At 47.2% G+C, this 22,427-nt stretch overlaps 1 protein-coding gene and 1 long non-coding RNA gene across 4 annotated transcripts in view; one reads left to right on the top strand and one right to left on the bottom strand.

Annotated features, from left to right (window-relative positions):
* KIRREL3 (kirre like nephrin family adhesion molecule 3) overlaps window positions 1-22,427 on the top strand; it is a 604,306-nt gene that overhangs the window by 377,629 nt on the left and 204,250 nt on the right.
* Window positions 1,884-20,741, bottom strand: LOC132344188 (uncharacterized). Its single transcript, XR_009493334.1, has 4 exons — window positions 20,534-20,741; window positions 19,144-19,198; window positions 18,923-18,992; window positions 1,884-2,351 (listed from the first exon to the last, which is right to left on the bottom strand). It is a non-coding gene; the product is annotated as an uncharacterized lncRNA (long non-coding RNA).

The raw sequence follows: 22,427 nt of genomic DNA, 5'->3' as shown, positions 1-22,427 counted from the left end.
AAAAAAGAATCCACCTTCTAATGCAGAAGACAACACAGGAGATGAGGGTTCAATCCCTGGGTCAGGAAGATCCCCTGGAGGAGGAAATGGCAACCCAATCCAGTATTCTGGCCTGGAGAATTCCATGGACAGAGGAGCCTGGTGGGCTACAGTCCAAAGAGTTGGACATGACTGAAGCAACTTAGCATACACACAAGAGCACAGTGATAAAATGAGTATCCCTGTAGAGAAGGGCCCCCCACCACCCTTGCATCTTCCACCCCAGGTATCCTAACCATGAGCCCTCACTCAGCCTAATGAAACTGAATGCAGAGTTTTGTTGCCCAAACTGAAACAATGCAGAGTCTCTCGAAGTCAAAGAGATTCTCAAAGTAGAAATTAACATCTCCAGGCTTCCCTTGGGACCAGAGCCCTGGAGAAGGGAGATTTGAGGACACTAAACTCTAGAATTGAGGACTGTGGCCACGCTGTGACAGGCTGAGGTGAGTGCCACCGTGAGCCTGATGCACAGAGAACAGCAGGCAAGGAGAAGACTCAGCCATGGCCCCAAGGTGGTTCTGTCCAGGGAGAAACTGGGGGACCTCCCCCCTGAATCTTCACATTGGTATTTGCATGGTATCTTTTTTTAAAAAATCAATTTTTAAGTTTTTATTTTGGGAGGGGCTGTGGTGGGTCTTGCTGTGAACGGGCTTTCTCTGGTTGTGGTAAGCAGGGCTACTCTCTAGAGGCAGTGCATGGGCTTCCGTTGCAGCGGCTTCTCTAGCTTCGGAGCACAGGCTCTAGAGCACATGGGCTTCAATAGCTGCAGCGCAAAGGCTCAGTAGTTGTAGCACATGGGCTGTAGAGCAGACGCTCAGTAGTTTGGGTACACAGGCTGAGTTGCTCCACGACATGTGGAATCTTCCCAGACCAGGGATTGAACCGGTGTCCCTTGCATTGCAAGGCAGATCCTCAACCACTGAATCAGCAGGGAAGCCCGCATGGTATCTTTTCCATCACCCTTTATGATGTGACTGAGTGTTGCTAGAATAGAAGGGAGATGCCGTTTTCCATTTGGCAGTACAACAGATGGGAGAAACGTCAACAGCCTCCTGTGTCTTCCTCCTTCCCATCCTCAGGTCTCACTGTGCTCCCCTCTGTACTCTCAAGGAACCTGCAGGATCGGCCATGGTCTTACCACATCTTGTCCAGCTTCTCCCACTAGGTACACGGGCTCTGCTCCTTGCCCTAGCCTGCAGCATGTCACCCTGAATGCTGCCTGGACAGAGCTGTGCCTACCTGTCCAGGTGAGCTGGAATGGAACTCAGAGTGTGGTGCCCAGAGTTCGTGTTAGGACGTCCAGCCCGGGAGTGCTTTTCTCATGCGGTATCTAGCGTGTGCTTAGCACTTGACATCACAGCAGTTCTGTATCCATGTCCATTTGAATTTCACGACCAACCTGTGATGTGTCGTTATCTGCAACCTACAGCAAAGAACTGAGGCCCTAGACAGTGACTCTTCCCAAGGTCAAATTCCTGGTTACTCACTGAGACCTGGAGCCTGGCTTCCTCACTGGGTCCAGCTGGTATGCCTTCTGCCATCCCATCCCTGCCCATCCTCCATGAGCAGTTCACATCCATTTCCTCTAAGGACCACGCCAGGCCCCAGTGCTGTCTCCTTCATCTGACTGTGGAAAGCTGTCTGCATCTCAGTTGCCTGGTTATTCAATCACTCTCTTATTTACTTAACTTTTCAGGTGTGTACGCGTATTCTTCCAAGAAAATTATAAACAAGGTGTCTGGCATACATTTTATTGTACCTGCTCCCTCTCCCCCATCCCCACCACCCCCCAACAAAACCCAATTAAGAGTGTAGGAGACATTTAACAAATACCGGCTGCTGAATGCATGAATGAATGACTTTTTTAATCAAATATAAATTAAACTGGTGTCTCATCCAAAGCAGAACTTCTTGCATTAACCCCTGTGGAGCTGTTTCTAATGCAGTAGAAGATCAGTGAGGTGGCTGGCCCTTCTGTCACTGCTTCATGGAGGGGAACCTGGGGAGAGAAATCTGAAGGCCTCTGACCTGGTGGGTTGCCCATAGAATGAAAATTTGGTATTAAGATTTCAAAAAAGAATAACTCTTCCAAGTCCCCCATTTGGGATGGTAATAACAAGGGTGGCATTAATGAGGTTTGTAATAACCCTGATGTTTTGGAGACAGTGGGGAATCCAGGAGACTGTGGATCACAGAGTGATGAAGTGCAGGGCTTCAGAATCAGACATCCCCAGGGTCCCAGCCTTGCTGCTTACTGGTTGAATGGATGACTTTGGGCAAGTTCTGTGACCTCCTGTCCAAAGTCCCCTGACCTGTGAAGTAGAGATAATAATAGTATCTATTCTATAGAATAGATTCTATAGATAAAGATGAAATGATACAATGTATATAAAGTGCCAACCACACTGCCTAACACTTAGAATCTGCTCAAGGTACAGTAACTCTTGTCCCTCGGTCAGTTCAGTCCAGGCTCCTTCCCACCCAAGCTCATTGGCCAAATGGGATCCTGTGTATGTGCTCAGTCCTTCAGTCATGTCTGACTCTTTAGGACCCCATGGACTGTAGCCTGCCAGGCTCCTCTGTCTATGGGATTCTCCAGGCTAGACTACTGGAGTGGGTTGACATTTCCTTCTCCAGGGGATCTTCCCAACCCAGGGATCGAACTCACATCTGCATCTCCTGCATTGGCATGTGGATTCTTTACCACTGAGCCATCTGGGATGCCCCCAAATGGGACCAATTCCATATAAAAAATAAATAAATAAAACCAAAAAACAAAGCTAAAGATCCTGGTCCCCAATCCAGAGAAGCCCATTCTCCCATTCTGAGCAGCTAAATCCCAGTTTGCCAGTGACCCCCCAGAAACACGGGTTCTTCTTAAAGGAATTCTCCAGACAGGTCAGAGACCATGCGCGCCCATCTCCCTTCTGGCCCAGAGTTAACAAGACCTTGCCATCTCATCTTTTCCCCTTCGCTTAGAACAAGATCAAACTCCCCCTCTTGCCTCCTTCTCTAGTTGGCATAATGACTTCCTCCACCTTGTCTTAAATATCTGAATTCAAAAACGTTAATTAGGGACTTCCCACGACTTTATGGAGGTGTCATGATTAGACCTGTTATTACCACCCCAAATGGGAGAATTGAACATCAACTGCTTTATGAACCCTTTATCACAATTAATGCTGTCTCCAAAGCTTGCCATTTATTGGGTGCTCTGGTATAATCATTCCTTATATGTGTTTCAAGACCTTGTATGAGTACAAATAATTTAAACTAATTAGCTTATTATAAAAAAAGGAGTGAAAACAAATGGCACATGAATGAATTGTGAGGTTTCATATGGAATTAATATCTCCCTAATACCCACAAATTTGGTAAATTCATTATGCATCTATAATCAAACCTGATGAATCCCCTAGATAATTCAGAAGTAATTATGCATGAACTGCTGCCACTTATTTTAAAGTGCTACCAAAATAAGAGATTTATCCTCAAGATCCAGTTAGGCTCCGGGATAACTAGCACTAACCAGACACGTCTTGTCAAAATCAGCTGTTAAAAAGTGTGCTGGCTTTGCATCCCCTGCTGCCTGCACTGACATCTGTAAAAAGCAGCCTCAAACCTCAGAAACATGGTGTTGTTTTCATTGGGATTTGTTTGTGAGATTTGGGGTGATGGAAAAGGTTGCTCAGTTGGACAGCCGCCAAGGCCCCTAGAAACACTGCACATCCTATATGATCACCAGTTCCCAAGAGTCAGTCTTCATCTAGTTGAGGAGTCTTACAGCAAAGAACCATTCTCTGTTTTCCACATGGACTGTAGTTATTTTCCCTCCCAGGACTACATCAGTTCAGTTCAGTTCAGTCAGTCAGTCATGTCCAGCTGTTTGCAACCCATGGACTGCAGCATGCCAGACTTCCCTGTCTTTCACCAACTCCCAGAGCTTGCTCAAACTCATATCCACTGAGTCAATGATGCCCATTCAATCATCTCATCCTCTGTCATCCCCTTCTCTTCCTGCCTTCAATCTTTCCCAGCATCAGGGTCTTTTCCAGTGAATCAGTTCTTCGCATAATGTGGCCAAAGTATTGGAGCTTCAGCTTCAGCATCAGTCCTTCCAACGAATATCCAGGACTGATTTCCTTTAGGATGGACTGGTTGGATCTCCTTGCAGTCCAAGGGACTCTCCAGAGTCTTCTCCTACACCACAGTTCAAAAGCATCAATTCTTTGGTGCTCAGCTTTCTTTATGGTCCAACTCTCACATCCATACATGACTATTGGAAAAACCATAGCTTTGACTAGACAGACCTTTGTCAGCAAAGTAATGTCTCTGTTTTTTAATACCTGTGGTTAAATCTGGGCCCTGTAGTTAAGTCCAGGCCCTGATTTTAGCAGGTTCATTCAACCAGGCAAAATGAAATGTTCTACCCTTGAAACTATTGCTGCTTGTTATTTATTTCCAATTTTCTTAAAATATAACTCCTTATTTTCAGACACAGCTCCTGTTTGAGCATATGTTTCTTAAAAGACTGTGACAGTGCTCGTTATTACATATATTCATTACATGTATATTCGTATGTATATACATATAGGTAATAAATATTTATTAAATATCTCTGTGCTACATCAATAAGTAAAAGAGACAAATAGCCAAGCCTTCACGGATTTGACATTCTAGTGGGGAGACATAAAATAAACAAATAAGTAAGATAAATAATATGTCAGGTGTGATAAGCACGCTAGAGAAAAATAAGGCCAGAAAGGAATGTGGAAAAAGGGATATAGTACAGGAGTGGGGTGCAAATTTTATATTTTTTATTTTTTGGACAATATTGTCCAGCATATGGGATCTTAGTTCCCCAACCAGGGCTCAAACCTGCACCCCCTGCATTAGAAGCACAGAGTCTTAACCCATGGACTGCCAGCGAAGTCCCACAGATTTTAAATAAGGTGGTCAGTCTCTGAGAAGGTGACAGCCAAGCAGTGTCCTGGAGGAAGTGAAGGACTAAACCATGTGGGTCACGTAAGGGCAGAGCATCTCAGGCAGAGAGAACCGCAAGTTCAAAGGCCCTGAGGCAGGAGTATGTCTCATGTGCACGGGGGAACAGCAAGGAGACCAGAGTGAGTGGAGCAGAGCCAGCCAGAGGATGAGGAGGGATGAAGTCAAAGAGGGAGCAAGGAGGCAAGACCAGGAAGGATGCTGATGTAAATCTTGACAGGGGTTTGGGGTTTTATTCTGAGATAATTAGGGATGGAGAAATGATACCATCTGACTTCAGTTTTAAAAGCATCACCCAGACAGCACCATTGAGAAGAGATTGTGAAGCAGCAAAAACAGAAGCAGCAGGGAGACCAGTTAGGGCTCTGGCAAGAATCTAGGTACAGGCTCTTCTTAACTGGGCCCAGGGGGTAACAGTGAGGGATGAGAAGCATCAGAGCCCGAACTCAAACTCTGTGAAGGAAGAGCCAGTAAGATTTGCTGACAGATTTGGTTGTTTTTGTAAGCTTTTCAGCTCCCAGAGGCGAACTTTATACCTCAAAGGTGCCTGAGAAATATTTGCTGAATGAGTAGTCTAAACACATTCTTAAAATATTTGATAATAATTCATTATTTGTTATTTATAATTAATTATAATTTAGACCTCAATCAGGACATTTGGGGTTGAATTTGATTTGATTTGAGGATAAACAGCACACCTCATATGACTCACTTTCACTCCCGGGGCTGAGTTGCCCGGGAGTTGCCTTACCTAGTAGAAACTCATTAAACATTTGTTAAATAAATGAATAAGTTAATTAAAAGAGGTGTGCAAAACCTGGGACCTTGTTGCTCCTTGACTTCCAACTGAAATGCTAAACAACAGGCCCTGGGTCTGGGGGTCTTCTTTCTGTGGCCCCAGTCAGAGTTGCATGAGTTAAGTCTGGGTTTCATAAATATTGCAAAATGATGCCAAGGTAGAGTATGCGTGCATGCGTGTACGCTCAGTCATGTCCGACTCTCTCTGACTCCATGGACTGTAGCCCACCAGGATTCTCTGTCCTTGGGGTTTTCCAAGCAAGAATACTGGAATGGGTTGCCATTTCCTTCTCCAGGGGATCTTCCCGACCCTGGGAGGGATCGAAACTGCATCTCTTGCATTCTCTGTACTGGCAGGAAGGTTCTTTAGCAGCTGAGCCACCAGGGAAGCCCAAAGTGCCCAGAAAAGTGCCTAAAACGATCATCTAGCCTCCTGTTTGTCGGTGGTGGGAAACAAGAAACCCTTTCTAAGTTCCTAAATGTCATCATCGTTACTAAATTGCTGTATGAATAAAAATTCCGTTTATACCATTGAGGATCATTAAATTCTCTTCTGAATCTGATGCCAAAATTGAAATAATTGGCCCGTTGATGGTATAACATGGAATAGAACTACATCAGCTTGTGGAGGAAAGTGTTGTTTCAACATGACGAATGGAACAGGAACTTGGGTAGGTTAGATGGGTTTGGTTGGCAGAGGGTTGCTGTGTGGCAATTACAACTGACAGCCCAGATCATGATTAAAAATGCTTGGAGCACAAATTTAGAGTTACAGGAAAATAAATGGATTTTGCAATTAAACCCGAGTTTTGAATCCATTGGCTTTTCCAAGGCATGGTTAAATTCTGGTTCAGGAGGTCAAGTGCAGATTAGGCATGCTGATACTCAGTGCAGGGAAGGTACCAAACAAGAACAAAATAAATAAGGATAACAGATTGAGCTACAGTCCAAGAACAAAGATGCGTTTTAAATGAAAATCATTACTCACCGATGCCGGAGCACAGACCCAGACCAATTCAGTGCTGACTCTAAAGAGAGAGACCCACTGGGCGCTCATATCTTAACCTGCAGATGCTAATGCTGACCTGTGGGGGGTGGGGCAGGTTAATTAGCTGCTGGTTGTAAAGCATTATTGCTTTGCTCAGTATTATTATTTTAATAAAGGAGGCTCATGAAAACATCTCTGGTGGTAACTCATGAAGAATCATTTTGAGGACAAGAGTACTCGTACATCATTCTGAGTGCTGCCTATGTATTTGAGTATCAACAAAAAATTTACTGTTTAAACATAAATCTCTGGAAGAAGTTGAAGTTAATTAAAAAGGTTTAACAGCATATGCATTAGTATTAGCCCTGGCCCTCTTTAGCATGGAAAGAAGGGAAGGAAATAAAACAAGGTATGTGAGGAAGCAGTCAATGTAGGCGTTTAATTAAATGTGGTCCAAAGCACAGGCAAAGATACCACTTGATCTGCCATTCAGAGCCAGGAGAGAGAATGGGATGCAGGGAATGTTCCCTGAAGAGCGATTCGTGTTTTTAATTAACAAAGGCTTTGAGCGTCCTTCCTACATTTTTTTTTTTCTTTTGAAACCTAGAATTTCACCTTGTGCCGTGATGCTTTCTGTTCAGATGTGGGAGGCCTCCGGCCAAAAACTATAGCCCAGTTTGAGTCCATATTCTCTGATTTACGCCGAGCCATTACTCACTGATCGGTTCATTTATGCCACGAATATTTGTAGAGTTTCTACTCTGTATGACCCGTGGAGACTTTTAACTGACGGCTGCTGAGATGGGCTGGTGTCTGCCCTCCAGCGGCTCCCAGTAGAGAAAGACTGGCATGCCCACCGCAGCGCCACGTGGTTCACTCGGAGAGACACAGTTTCAGTGTATGGGGGTCACGGATGGGGACCTGCGGGGTCCGCGTGAAACTGCGTGCTTCACTTGGCCTTGGTTTCCCTCGCCGTTGTTTCTACGCCCACTATTTAAGGTCCTCCACTGAGGTTGTTTGCCTCTAAACCCATCTCCCTGTCCCCAGCTCATCTCCAGCACAACCCCCCTCATTTGATTGATTGTCATATTGATTTTCCTAAAATATGGTCACTCCTTTCTCTGAAGTCCCTAATAATTCACTTGGCCCAAAGTTCAAGCCCATACTCCTTAGCATAGCAATCACAGGCCACAGTAAAGCCTGACCTATATCTTCAGTCTTATTTCCCCTAACACTTGCCTCTCCTGTGTGATCTACTCTTTTCCACTTCAGCGTTCATGCCGTTCCCTCTGTCTGAACTAGCTTTTATCTACACCTGTCGAAATCCTCTTTACCTTTCAAGATCATCTCAGAGGCTGTCCCTCCTAACTATTGATGAGCTCTCCTCTGTGTAAAGAAAACTAAACATTTTCTTTACTTATAATTCATTCAGTCAACTAATATTTATTAAGCATCTACTCGGTGCAGAGAACTTTAATAAATATAGTTTATTTCATCCTTACACTAATCCTGTGAGAGAGGTATCATTAATATTCTTGTTATAGAAATAAGAAAATCAAAGCTATGTGAGTTTCAGTCTCCTGTGCAATATCACAGAGTTAGTAAGGGTGGAGCAGGTTTACAAACTTAATTCTAGTGCTCTTTACATCAGCCTAGAGTTACCATGCCATTAATGCACTCTGCCTTCCATTGGGTGGAAAGAAAGGAAACAGAAGAGACGGAGGGTTGCTCAAGTGTCTTTTCTACCCTCCTGGATTATAGGGATTTTTGAGCTCAGGAACTATACTTGGTTTACTTTTGAATTTTTCACTTAGAGCCTTAGACATAGAGGAGATTCCTGATACATGTTCACTTTGTTGAACCTGATGTATAGTTTAGAATTTTTCACATATAAAATCATAAACCTGGGAGGAACATAAAGACCTTATATCATCCATCCCCTGCCTCAGAAAGACTCTGTGCTCTCTTCTGATTCGCCACACCCCTCTGTCTCATTACTCACTGAAATTCCAATATGTCCATAACCCCTTTCCTTTCCTGTTCGATGCTCTTGGCTTTTGTGAGGCTTCTTGTTTGTTTGTGGCCTATTCCCAGATGTTTGCTTGGAGACAGCGGTCACCCAAGGAAATGAGACTCGTTCTTCTCTAAAAAAAAAATCATATATTGCATTTTGGGGTGCATTGGGTCGTAGTTGCAGTATGCAGGATCTTTTGGTGTGGTGCACAGGCTTAGTTGCCCCACAGCTTATGAGATCTTAGTGCAAATGTAGGGTCTTAGTTCCCCGACCAGGGGTTGAACCCATGTCCCCTGCATTGGAAGTTGAATCCTTCCACCTGGACCACCAGGGAAGTCTGAGACCTGTTCCTTTTAGAACGAGAGCTTGCTTGGAAAGAGCAGAGGAGAGGGAGGGAACAGCGAGAGGACGGAGTTCACATCCCTGCGAGCCTAGCTTGGGCTCAGCCACATGGCAGTGTGCTCTCACAGAGAGGCAATTTCATTCCCCTCCTGTTCCCGGTAGGAATCCAGAAACAAGCTCACTGTTATCTCCCAGGAATGCTTTGCCTCGTGTGGGCACAGCCACAGTATTTACAGGGAAACTTGGCACAAACTGAGCCGCTTACTGGTCTCGGAAGAGGGAACAGTGAGAACTAATCACCAACCCCAGCGAGGCCCACGCAGGGAAGGTTTTGAAACTGGAGCTAGGAGGCAGGGGAGCATCGTCAAAATCTGTTACTTGACATGCTAACGAGATGATGGGTGCTCCCTCTGTTCCCATGAGTTATGGCGGTCTACCCTTTCTAGTGGGGCCTCTTGCTCTCCAGAATCCCCCAGCAGCTGCCCACTGGGACCTGAGTTTCATCTGAAGCACCCCAGGACGTCTGCACACTTTACAGGGAGGCTCCTCCCCATTGACACCTGCCTGGAGTATGATGCAAAGAAGACCCCTTTGTAGCTGCTACTTGGAGCTGCAGAACTGACACTCTTGTCCTAAGGAGTGGAAGTTAGGCAGAAGCGCATCCAGGCAAAGGCACCTGCAAGAAGGGGCTGAGTGAGCATCCTTCACATGGGTCTATGTGAACGGATAGAAGTGGATGAGCAGGACCGAGGCAGGGGACTGTGCTGTGAAGGTGAAGGCGAAGAGGAGAAAACAGCAGTGGGGAGAGATCTGTGACCCAGGGCAAAATGACAGAGGGGGTACCTAGGAATATTGTTTCTCAACTGCCTCTCTCATGAGCTGCTTCTCGCACTGAGTTAGGCATCCCTAAGTGCAAAGGTCCCTGTGGGTCACCCTGAGATTTGGAGGAAGGCTTCTTCCCTGGTGGCTCAGACAGTAAAGAGTCCACCTGCAGTGCAGGAGACCCAGGTTCGATCCCTGGGTCGAGAAGATCCCCTGGAGAAGGGGTTGGCAGCCCACTTCAGTATCCTTGCCTGGCGAATTCCATGGACAGAGGAGCCTGATTGGCTACAGTCCATGGGGTCGCAAAGAGTCAGACACAACTGAGCGACTAACACTTTCACACTTACTCTCTTCCATGTGAAAGAGCACCAAGTAATATGAGAGGTGTATCTTTAAGACCAAGTTGTGTGGCTCAGACTACATGCAATGGGGTGTGTTTATCTGACTCCTGGACCTCCCTAGCCACACTTGCAACCAGGTGCATGTAACCCAGAAGGAAGAGCTGACTTAATTCCAAGGCCAAATCCTTCCCTCAGATCTCAGCATGTAGAGTATGCATCCAGCAGACTGAAATGCTTCTGATGTTCATAATCTAACCTGACAGTCTGTTTGCTCATTCCAGATGAGGCCACCTTCCAATTGTGTGTGTGTGTGTGTCTGTGTCTGTGTTTGGGGGAGTGGGCTGTCCCATCAGTCTTGACAGCCTTCTTTCCCAAACCAAAGTGGAACCCCAAAACCTCCTCCCTCCACTGTCCACGGCTGTTCCTCCAAGTGGCCCAAGCCAGTCTCCACCCTGAAAATAACCAGAACTCTCAGGAACTGACCAGGAGCTGAAGCAAAGTGATGGGCTCAAAAAAAAAAATTATCACAGAGTGTCTATGCCTTATTTTTTATCACAGTATGGGTGGGAAATAAAGGAGTAATGGCTTGGGAAGGTGGGAGACTAATTGTCTTCTCTGGGCACGTTCATTTCATATTCATTGTCATAGTGCTGATCGTAATGAAGTTACTTAGTATTCATGCAGATGTCACATCAAGTTCCTCCATAGATGTTTTACTGTAATTTAGCATAAGTTAATGGATATCTATATTAAAGTGTTCCCAATTAAGCAAGTGGCCTTTCTATTCTACAGGCCAGATTGGATTGGATAACCATGAAGTGTAAGCAAACTAAGCCTCCTCAGATCCCAGTTTCAGAGGTCAAACCTAAAATGAGTTTAGCTCCTCCTTGTGTCTATTTCACAGGAACCCTAGTGGCTCCAATGTAACTTTGTAATTGACTGATCCGGACAGATGAGTTGGAAAGCGGATGATTGATGGGCCCAATATATTTGAACAAAATCAACACCGGGGAGAATACTAATGCACAAGTCAGGCCAGCCAGCAGAGCGGACGCAAGCACAGAGTCAGGATTAGCGGATCACATCTCCAGCCTGCAGAGCCCTGAGACTGGCCGGAACTGTCCTGGGATGCAATTGGTGGTTAGTTAGCATCTGCCTTCTGAACTCTCCTGGATTAGAAGCTGCCACGTTAGAAATGGTTTATTGAGCTCTGTGGAGGTTACTTTTCAAGGCTTAAGGGATTGGGTTCCATTAAAAAAACACACAAACAACTTGTAAGTGAGGTTTGGTCAAGCAAAGGAACTTTTTCCCCCTTTATGCTCGCCCAGAAGTAGAAAATTAAAAGGACCCAAAAATTCAAATGGAAATACAAATAGCTGCCTAGACCTTCACTGAAGATAAAACTGATTCAGTCAATACACAAGGTTTCTTTTTTTAAAATGTTATCAAAAGGTCAGAGCCAGTGGCCTTTGAAGGCAAATCTCATCTGACAGAGGTGGCCCTCCAGGGCTTAAGTCTCCAGATCCATTAGCACTGAAGTGTTTCTTCTGGCTGGGCTTTAGGATGGTGGGAGCCCAGCTAAGTCACAAGGAAGCCATGGACTTTGGCAGCCCAGCTCAGGACTGAGGGACACCAACGGTACCCATGGAGATTCCTCACACATTGCTTGAGAATCTTAGTTCATCCAACAAAAAAAAAGCATTAGATGGTACTCTTCCAGGCCCTGGGGACACAGTGCTGAGCAAAACAGAGCTTACCTATTCTAGAAAAGGAGATGAGTAATAAGTCATATCCAGACACTATGCCTTCTATCATGGGGGGCTCTTGGAGATGCTTCAGTCACCACCTGGCTCTTCAAGACTGAGGTGCTTTAAAACAGCAGTCCCCTCACATCAGCTGCCTTTCTCACCAAGTTTCCTACATTAAATGAATTTCAAACCCTCAGCCTGGGCTTCCACTCACCAAGGCCAATCCATGACCAAGACTGCCTGCCAAATGACTGCAGTAATAAGAAAGTATATGAGCAGTGAGGGGAACTTCTAAAAAGAGAGAATTATCCATGGACCATGGGCCTATCCTCCCAGACCATCTATAGCAAGATGGCCGACCCTCATCTCAGTGCTCCCGCTTTGGGTTGACAGTGCTCCCCATCCATACAGGAATGAATTCTGTTTGTGTAGACTCTGGGAGCTAGACCCAGCACAGAATAAAGGACAACTCTCATACCTTTGAGCTTAGTTGAAAACGAGGGTTGGTGAAACAGGTAGACTCTCTGGCTCTCCTAAGGAGAAAATCGTCAACTTTAGTTAAAGCTAGAGGATAGACAAGTAGGGTTTTCCAGCAATAGCAAATGGTGGATTGAAGGAAAAACGTGGTGGGGCTTTGGATTCTTTAAGAACAAGGAAGGTGTTTCTATTTCCATCTCTCTGGCATGTTTTAGGAAAATCCTGTCAAGAGGAGGTCACATGACCTAAGTGTTCTGAGTTCTCCGATTCTGAAGCAGCATCAGTTACTGATCCTGTGCTGAGCTCCCCATTCCTGGGACTTTACAGTTCTCCCCACACGTTGGAGCAGATGATAATTTTGTAAAGATTCTGGAGTTTACTAATCCTGGTACCGCACGTGTGCAAAGAAAGGGAGTGCTGCAAAGCTCAGTTCTCTTCAGTCTCCAATCTTTAATTCAAGTGCTCCCCTTCTTCAGAGCAGCTGTACCTTTCTGCCCCTGACTCAGACATCTCTCCTCAGGCTCCCACTGCACTCTTAGGGTGCATCACATTGTATAGTGATCTCGGGTTACTTGCTAGTCTTCCCACCATCATCTGTGTATCCCCAAAGCTAGGCTAGGCTTGGTACCCTTCAGACATTCTGCAAGTTTTATTAAATGAATAACTGGATGGGTGGATGGATGGAAGAAGGGATAGATGAGTAGGTAGATGAATGTGAGAATCACTGATTATTAGCTTCTGCTAAGGAAGTCTTTCTATGCATTTCTATCCCTTTATAAGTGCCCAACCTTGAAAGGGAGAGAAATAGGTCCCCATTTTCCAAGTAGTATTTTATCAGCCCAGACAGCACTAAACCGTACTTTTATCAGGATTTAGACCTGATTCAGTTTTTCCTTCTTTTCAGGGCTAGGAATTGAAATAAACCTATAGGTGGAATTTGCAAGAGGACAAGCTAGCTGACTAAGTGTGCCTGCCGGGTCTGGGCAAGCAGATAGGCAGAGGCTTGGATAAGAGGCTGCAGAAGAAAGGAGGGGAGGCTGCCCAGAGTGATAAACAAGAAACATAGTCTCTGTAGTGGGAACGTGAGGCCAGAGGCCCGAGGAGGGATAGACAGTGTTATAATTGCATCTGGAGCCTTTGCATCCAGAGCAAAAGAGAGGCAAAGTAAGACGAGGATGCTTGCGACATGATTCATTAGTGCTGTGGCTGCTAATTACTAAAATTTCCCAAGTACTCTGAAATCAGCCCAGATGGAAATGAAAACTCAGCACCCCAGAAATCAAAACTCAATATCCCAACGAGGAAGTTTTGTTCTCCACCCTGGAGAATATGTCCAGTTTAAAACCCCCCTTTAGTATCGATCTAGGCTTTCCAGAGTATAATGAGGAAGCAGCGTAACACAGTAAGGGATGAAGAGCAGGGACTGAGTCACTTTGGAGCAGGGGGTTCCGCACCTCCCTGCCATCCTCCCCTGCCTAAGAAGGCCTCAAAGCAGGAGGAATAAACCAGAAGAAGGGAGTAACCTGGTATATACTGAGCACAGACCCTTCCAGGTGCTTTCATATGTCTCTTTTTATCCCCCCATAATGCAACAAAATCGGGGTCACTCTCATTGTACCGAGGAGGACAGACTCTATGACATTAAGCAACTTCCCTAAGGTCACACCGTAAATGGTTAAACCAGGATTCAAATTCAAGCCCAGATTGTCCGGACTTCTTGTGTGGTGTCGACCCTATCACCCCCCTTTGAGGAGGCACAGAGAGCTCTGCCCACCCAGCCATGACCGTAAACAGCAGCAGAACACGTGTCCCAGGCAGACACCGAGAGCACTGGGAAGAGTGCACTGAAACACCGCAGACAGGAGTGCTGGGTCCAGGAGAGCAGCACGAAAGACCAGAAGCCAACAGAGGGACCGGTAGTGGGGTGGGGGCAGCGGGCCAAGAGATCTAGGGGGTAGAAGGAGCGGCTGACACCCACCATTCTGTAATATGAGCCCAGTATGAAAGCCACATACCCCGTGGCTTCATACACTGCTCCTGTGAGGGCCAATTCTAAGATCTAAGCATCACTGAGCCCTTAAGAGGACAAGTACAGGAAGGGAGAAAGAGGAGGACAACTCATTTCTAGGGCCTCTGGTCCTATATGCCAGAGGCTATGTACATGACTCCTCATTGATCCTTCCAGCTCTCTGAAATTGTTTTTCTTTCCCATCTGAAGCAAAGATAGTTAACTCAAGAATAAAACAACAGTAATGTTTGTTGAGTGCCAAGTACACGCCATACCTGTGTATAGCTGTGTATCCTGTATCCCATAATTTTATGGCTATCTAAGGATAGTGCGATTACCATTTCTATTTCTACAGTTGAGAAAACTGAAATTTGAAGTTTTTTGTGATTTTCCTAAGATCACCAAAATAATAAATGGCTCTTTTTTGGAAATCTGATTCTTTACTGATGAGGGAACGAGTGGTCCCAGCTGGGTGGAAATGGGGTGTGAGGAGGGCTGGATGAGGGAGACTGACCCCCCAACACATTCCTACCAGGTGTACCCAAGGCCAAGCTAACCAAAGACACTTGCTTCCCTTTTGTACGTTTTTGAGAAGTAAAGCCTTAAACCTTTGAGATCCAAGAATCAAGCCTTATTTCCCACACAAAGTCCTCCCCATCTCTCCAGCCCAGGGGTCCTTCCCCTCAACTCCAAAGTTGTCCCGGCCCAGCCATTCTACCTGCCCTGTGAGCCATCATCCACTTCACCTTGATTAAGCCCAGTTGTGTCCCAAGCATTCACCCAGGGAGGCCAGCAACTAAGGTAGTGTGACAAACACAGGCTTGATTAGAGGCTCCTGGCTCTGTCTGACCAGCTGCAAAATGGAGAGGAGAGAAGGCACCTTCCTCATTCAATTGTTGTGAAGATTAAATGGAATCATTCACATCACATGCTTATCACAGAGTCTGGCACAAAAGAACATGCTCAAGCGGGAGTGCCCACCACTCTCCCAGGGAAAGCAAAGTCAGATCCAAGCCACATACCTGTTGACAGAGCAGAACAGACAACTCATTTAGTCCTCATGCAAATCAGCCTGGTACACTGGATCACCCCAGAAATAGTCTATTCTCCCTTCAGATGGGCTTCCCTGGTGGCTCAGATGGTAAAGAACCTGCCTGCAATGCAGGAGACCCGGGTTCAATCCCTGGGTCAGGAAGATCCCCTGGAGGAGGCATGGCAACCCACTCCAGTATTCTTGCCTGGAGAATTTCAGGGACAGAGGAGCCTAGTGGACTACAATCTCTGGGGTTGCAAAGAGTCAGACATGACTGAGCAACTAAGCACAGCACTCCCTTCAAGTGGGAGCTTTGAGGGAAGGTAAGGCAGATCACCCGGAGAAGGCAATGGCACTCCACTCCAGTACTCTTGCCTGGAAAATCCCATGGACGGAGGAGTCTGGTAGGCTGCAGTCCGTGGGGTCGCTAAGTCAGACAAGACTGAGAGACTTCACTTTCACTTTTCACTTTCATGCATTGGAGAAGGAAATGGCAACCCACTCCAGTGTTCTTGCCTGGAGAATCCCAGGGATGGTGGAGCCTGATGAGCTGCCGTCTATGGGGTCACACAGAGTTGGACACTACTGAAGTGACTTAGCAGCAGCAGCAGCAGCAAGGCAGATCACCATACCAGCCCTCCAGAGCAAGAAAGAAGGGCTCCCCAGTGGTCAGGTCTGATTCATGTGGAGTGGACTGTACTTCTGTCCACTGAAGGGGGTTGGAAATGCATCTGGACAAGGACACTCTGGCAAGAACATGACTGCACCATGTGAAGTGAAGTCTCTGTCGCAGTGGTCCCCAACATTTCAGCACCAAGTGCATTGCATCTGTTGTGCACTCTATGTCTGTGATTATTACATCAGCTCCACCTCAGATCCCGGAAGTCAGGGACCCCTGCTCTCTGGGATACATCCATTTTTGTATCTACGTGCATGTGTGCTAAGTCGCTTCAGTCATGTCTGATTCTTTATGACCCTACAGACTATAGTCTACTAGGCTCCTCTGTCCATGGGATTCTCCAGGCAAGGATACTGAAGTGCGTTGCCATGCTTTCCTCCAGAGGATCTTCCCAACCCAGGGTTTGAACCGGCATCTCCTGTGTCTCCTGCATTACAGGCAGATTCTTTGCTGTTGAGCTATGGGGGAAGCCCCTTTCCATATATCTGCACTGTAGATACATTCTCAGCCTAAATAAATATTAATATATTGTTGGTACAAAAAGATGCTCTGATGAATGAAGAAAAAGAAAGACCATAGTATTTAAGCTGAATTTTAACATTTAAAGAGTAATTTCTTAAAAATATATATTTAGACCCCAAGTGTCATACGGAAAGAAGGACTGGTGAGGGCTTGTAAGTATATTCCTCATACTGGCAGCCGATCTGCAGTTAAGGAGGAGAATGGAAAAGAGAGAGCATCCCTTAGGATGCTGGGAGCTGTCCAAGGTGCTGACAACAGCCCTCTGTATAATAGCCTGAGTGCCCAGAGCACCAGGAGGCAGCAATGAGGGGCTCAGATAAGCAACATGTTTTCCCAGAACTGGCCAGCTGGAGACAGAAGCTAGATTCAGAAGGATTAAAAGGGGGTACAAGAGGGAAACATAGAGACTCCTACGCTCAGCAGGATGCATCGCCCCTGCCACAGCAGTACAGTAGCAACTGCCTTCCTGCATCGAGTGTGTGTCCAGACCAGCTCATACCTGTTGAGAAGAGGACAGCTGAGCTGTAGTACACTGCCCCTGAGTGGACATACCAGGGACTTGGAGGAACTGGAAGACAAGGGAGGGTACAGTGAACAATGTGAGCAAGGGTTCAAACAGGTCCTTACAAGGGTTCCCACCAGGTTGGTCAAGGGGGCTTGGACATGCTGCTCACCCTAGTCTCAGGGGCCCACAGCCCCTCACTGCCTTGCCCCTCTGCAGGCCTGCTTTGTAGGCAGAACAGAAAAGAAGGGGCATGAGAAGGGGGCTGGCAGCAGGGAGGGGGTGAGCAGGAAAGGAGCAGAGATGAGAAAGTAACTGCTCGGTGCTGAGAACAGGGAGAGGGGAGGGTGAGAAGGTAATCTATGTTATTGCCAACGTGTCAGTCACAATTACTCACTCGCGAGAAAAGTAATAAAGTTACATTATTCACACATTACGTGGAACAAGCTATTCAATGCTGCCTTCCTCTGAGCCAAATATTGTGATAATTTTGGAGATCATAACTTAATTGAACAATGAATTAATAATCTCGTGTGTGGACATTTTCCGTTTGTATGTATGAACTGAAAGCCAGAGGTTTTCTTCCCATTCTCTGGGCCACACAGCAGTCTGTCAGTGAAGCGAGACACATGCAGATTTCTCACCTCAGGGAGAGACCCACAAGGTCAGTTCTCCCTTTGTCTGGGGTTTCTGTAGCCCAGAATATGAGCCTTAGCGAGAGAAATCCAGCTAAATATCCGTAAGACATTGCTTGATATTCATGGTTCTCAAAGCATGTGGTCCCTGGCCCAGTAGTCTCTGAGCATCACCTGGGAACCTGTTAGAAATGCAAATTCTTGGGCCTCCCAGACCTCCTGAATCAGATACAGGACCCAGAAACCCGTAGCCTTCCAGGTGGTTCTGATGCCCAGTAAAATCTGAGAACCACAACTTTATATAATCTAGGTGGCCTGGAGGGCTTCCCTGGTGACTCAGTGGTAAAGAATCTGCCTGCCAGTGCAGGAGACGTGAGTTCGATCCCTGGATCAGGAAGATCGCTTGGAGAAGAAAATGGCAACCCACTCCAGTTTTCTTGCCTGGAAAATACTACACAGAGGAGACTAGCAGGCTCCAGTCCATGATGTCACAAAAGAGTCGGACACAACTTAGTGACTAAACAACAAGGTGGCCTGGAACCAAGGAGTGAGGGGTTTCTGGAGGTCTGGGGAGCCAGCCCTTCCCCCACTTGATTTGATGGCCCCCAATCAAACAACGATGAAAAGGAAAGTGAGGTGTGCTGCACAGACCGTAAGACCAGGGTTCACGGACCCAGGTCTTCAGCTAGGCTCTTTCCTTTGGGACGAATTTCATAACCTCACTGAGCCTGTTATCTGCAAAACAAGGATAACAATTCCTGCCTCTTCGAAAGATTGTTGTGGGGATAAAATGAGCTAATGGATTTGAAAGCTACAAAGTGCTCCACAAAAGTAAAGGATTGTTATGGTGTCAATACAGGAAGAGGCTGTGACAGCGTGACACGCACTCCCTGCCGCAGGCAATGCAAATTATCTCAGGGTGCACTGGCTCCGCCTGCCCCCACCCCACACTTCTCCCTGGGGGTTTTCTCACCTCGTCTCTCTCCGTCTCTTTGTGCACACTCAGTCATACCTTCTCTGAGCAGAGCCCTGGGAAGCATGAGCTGGGGAAGGAGGAAAGAAGGGATCTGCTCAGGAACTTTCACTTCTATGTGTGAATAATTTCTAACTGCAAATAGACACACTGTGCTGAAGCTTGAAGGTTCAAGTTCTCATGTCATACTCCCCACTTCAAACCCCAGATCCAACATTTACCTGGTGTGTGTGGACCTCAGCAAGCTTCTTAGTCACTCTGTGACTCAGTTTCCTCCTGTGAAAATGGTAAAATAATAGGACATATCTGTTAGAGATATGTAAGGGTGCTCACGAAAGAGCAGAATGAATGAATGAGTGAACTAACAAATGGGACTTCCCTGGTGGTCCAATGGCTAAGACTCGATGCTCCCAAGGTAGGGGCTGGGTTCCATGCCTGGTCATTGGCCTACTTCTCTCCTGATCTCCTGCTAAGACCTCTTCATTGGCCAGACCCAATGCAAAGCCTATGGCAAGCGAGTCTCAGAGTCCACACAGTTCAGATTCACAGGGCAGTGGGCAGAATCTAGAGGAGCAAACAGTTATTTTCCAACACAACAGTCTCTCCACCCTCCAGAGAAAGCAGGGCAAAGCCCTGTCTCACAGCTGTCTTTTCTCCCCACTCCTTGCAGCCATTTGGAAAGAAAAGTGTCATGAGCAGCCCAAGAAACACCCCTTTGGCCCAGAGGCCCCTCAGCTGGTCCCCCACCCCTCACCCCAGAGCTTCACCCCAGGGAGCTAGGAGGCTGGCAGTTGCCAATCATTCATGTGCCCCCTCGGATCCCTGCTGAGCTTCCCAGGGCGCAAACATCTGGTTGTCTCCTGGGACCACAGTCCTGGTGTGCCTTCACCCACATGCGTACCTCCTCTGCAAACCAAGTCCACGCAGCAGGCCATGCTAAAGATCTCTACATCCCCCAGAGATCAGCTCAATGGAAGGAAATGTGAGACACACACCTTTCACACAGGTCTAGTCCAGAAACGAGAAATGTGCCTCATGGGCAGGGAGTGAGGGCAGGTGTTAGGAAGGGCAGAGAGGAAAGGAGAAAATGGAAAAAAAAAAAAACAAAAAAAAAAAGCCTTGTAATTAGATTCTGCAGGCTGCATCCTATGGCCAACCTTCCAGGCTCTCTAAACTAGGCTGTGCCCTTTAAATGCTCATTATCAACAGTTCACAAAGTGTGTGGGTGTGACACCTCTGCTGGGTCAGTGAAGTTTGCCTTCCTACTACAATTAGACACTTTCACAACATCCTCGGTTGCTCATATTTTACCCAGAAGAGACCCTGAACAGGAGCAAGGAGCCCTGAGGGGGCAATGAAGAGGGAGACTGGCTCCAGGTTGCTGAACAGACTCAGGGAATCCGAAGACTGGGAGGAGAAGGGGGTGCTCAGTATCACCCTTCCAGCATCGGCGGGGAGGATGGCCATCAAGTTTCTCTGTTCTGGTAGGGAGAGACAAAGAGGAAACAGATATGCCTTGCGCCAGGGGAAACGTGGGTGAGCCTTCAGAGGCGGGCTACAGAAAGGTTGATAATAGAACAAGTGGCTAGAGGAAATTGTGAGATCACCCACCATCACTAGGTGAGCTGTGAGGATGAGATATTGCTTTTCCTGCTCAGAGGGCATTTACCAACTGCCACCCCCGGTGGCTCCACAGTAAAGAACCCTCCTGCAACACAGGAGACACAGGAGACATGGGTTCGATCCCTGGGTAAGAAAGATCCCCATGGCAACCCACTCCAGTATTCTTGCCTCGAGAATTCCATGGACAGAGGAGCCTGGCGGGCTACAGCCCATGGGGTCGCAGAGTCAGACACTACTGAAGCGATTTAGCATGCATGCCTACTCTGTACTCTCAGGGTCCACAGCTTAGACATGTGCTCAAAATCCAAGGCTGGAGTGGAGGGGTGGGGGAGGGGGGTGAGGAAGGGGTGGGCTAAGTATATCTACATGGTCGCTGGGAGGTGGGCTGCTTGCCCCCAGTGCCCCGGGCAATGCTCCCACCACCAGAGAAAGAGAGCATTTCCTTCAGTATCTTACAGAGAAGGTGAGGCTGGTTGAGACCCCTAAGAGGGAGAGGGTCCTGGCAGGATGAGAGAGGAAAGCAAGGGTTGGATGAAATGTGTGATCAGAGGATGTAGCTAGGATGCCCTGCAAAGACAGGGGAAGTGTGTCCTGAGAAACACCATGGGACTAATTGTGCCTGAGTCAAGAATGCTCCCACGCATCCCCAGATGAAAGCCATGCCTTGGCCTGCTTGTTTCATGGTATTGATGGGTTTTATCCCTCAGAATTTCTATTTTCTCATTAGACCCACTCAACAAGCCTGCGAGGTAGGTAGGGCTGGTATGGTCCCTGTTTTTAAATGAGGAGCCCAGGCCCTTACAACTGGGCTGGGCTGCTATGCAACTTGGTGGTGGGTTAGTCGATAAGTCATGTCCGACTCTTGCAACCCCATGGACTATATAACCCACCAGGCTCTTCTGTCCATGGGATTCTCCAGGCAAGAATACTGGAGTGGGTTGCCATTCCCTCCTACAGGGATTTTCCCAACCCAGGGATCGAACCCAGGTCTCCTGCACTGCAGGCAGATTCTTTACAGACTGAGCTACGAGGGAAGCTATGCAACTTACCAGAGACCAACCTCACATCTGAAGCAGCAGCACTGGTTCTGGAGGCGAAGTCTGAGATTACGGTGCCGGCGTGGGTGGATTTTCGACTGTGTCTGATCAGAGCCTCATATGGCCTTTCCTTGGGCTGTGCAGAGAAACTTGTCTCATCCTCTTTCTTTTTTTTTTTATTTTATTTATCTTTAGATGTGCTGGATCTTAATTGCTGTGCACGACTTTCTCTGTAGTTGCAGTGCTCGGGCTTGTCATTGCGGTGGCTTCTCTTGTTGCAGAGTGTGGGCTCTAGGGCAGACAGGCTTCAGCAGTTGTGGCTCCCAGGCTTAGTTGGCATGTGGGATCTTCCCAGACCAGGGATCAAACCTGTGTCCCCTGCATTGGCAGGCGGATTCGTAACCACTGAACCACCAGGGAAGTCCCTCGTCCTCTTTTTAAAAGGGCTTTAATCCCAACGTGGGGGCTCCACTTCATGACCTCCTCTAAACCTCCCTGAACTCTGCCTCGTAACACCGTCGCAATGAGGATCAGAGCTTCAGCATATATTAATGCATTTGGGGGAGGAGGACGCCTAGCCCAGCTAGATGGTGGGAGAGAGAGCAGGAGGATTCAGGCCTCCCAATTCCTGACCACACAGCCACCACCCCATGCCGTCACTACCCCAGGAGAAGAGAGGAGCCCTCCGCTGGGCCCCCCAAGTGCTCTCTGAGCATCCGACATCTCTCTAAGCCTGCCAACACCCACAAAGCGCACCCCTCCCCCTCAGCCCGCCACCAATGCCATCTCCCTTCTCTCGAGCTAATGAGGCAGCAGGCCCCACGTGGGGTCCCAGTGACAGCTGC

This window comes from Bos taurus, chromosome 29 (genome assembly GCF_002263795.3).
Source record: "Bos taurus isolate L1 Dominette 01449 registration number 42190680 breed Hereford chromosome 29, ARS-UCD2.0, whole genome shotgun sequence".
In the NCBI taxonomy this organism is placed as follows: domain Eukaryota; kingdom Metazoa; phylum Chordata; class Mammalia; order Artiodactyla; family Bovidae; genus Bos; species Bos taurus.
The sequence above is the reverse complement of the archived record's forward strand: the minus strand, read 5'-3'. Positions and strand labels throughout refer to the sequence as shown.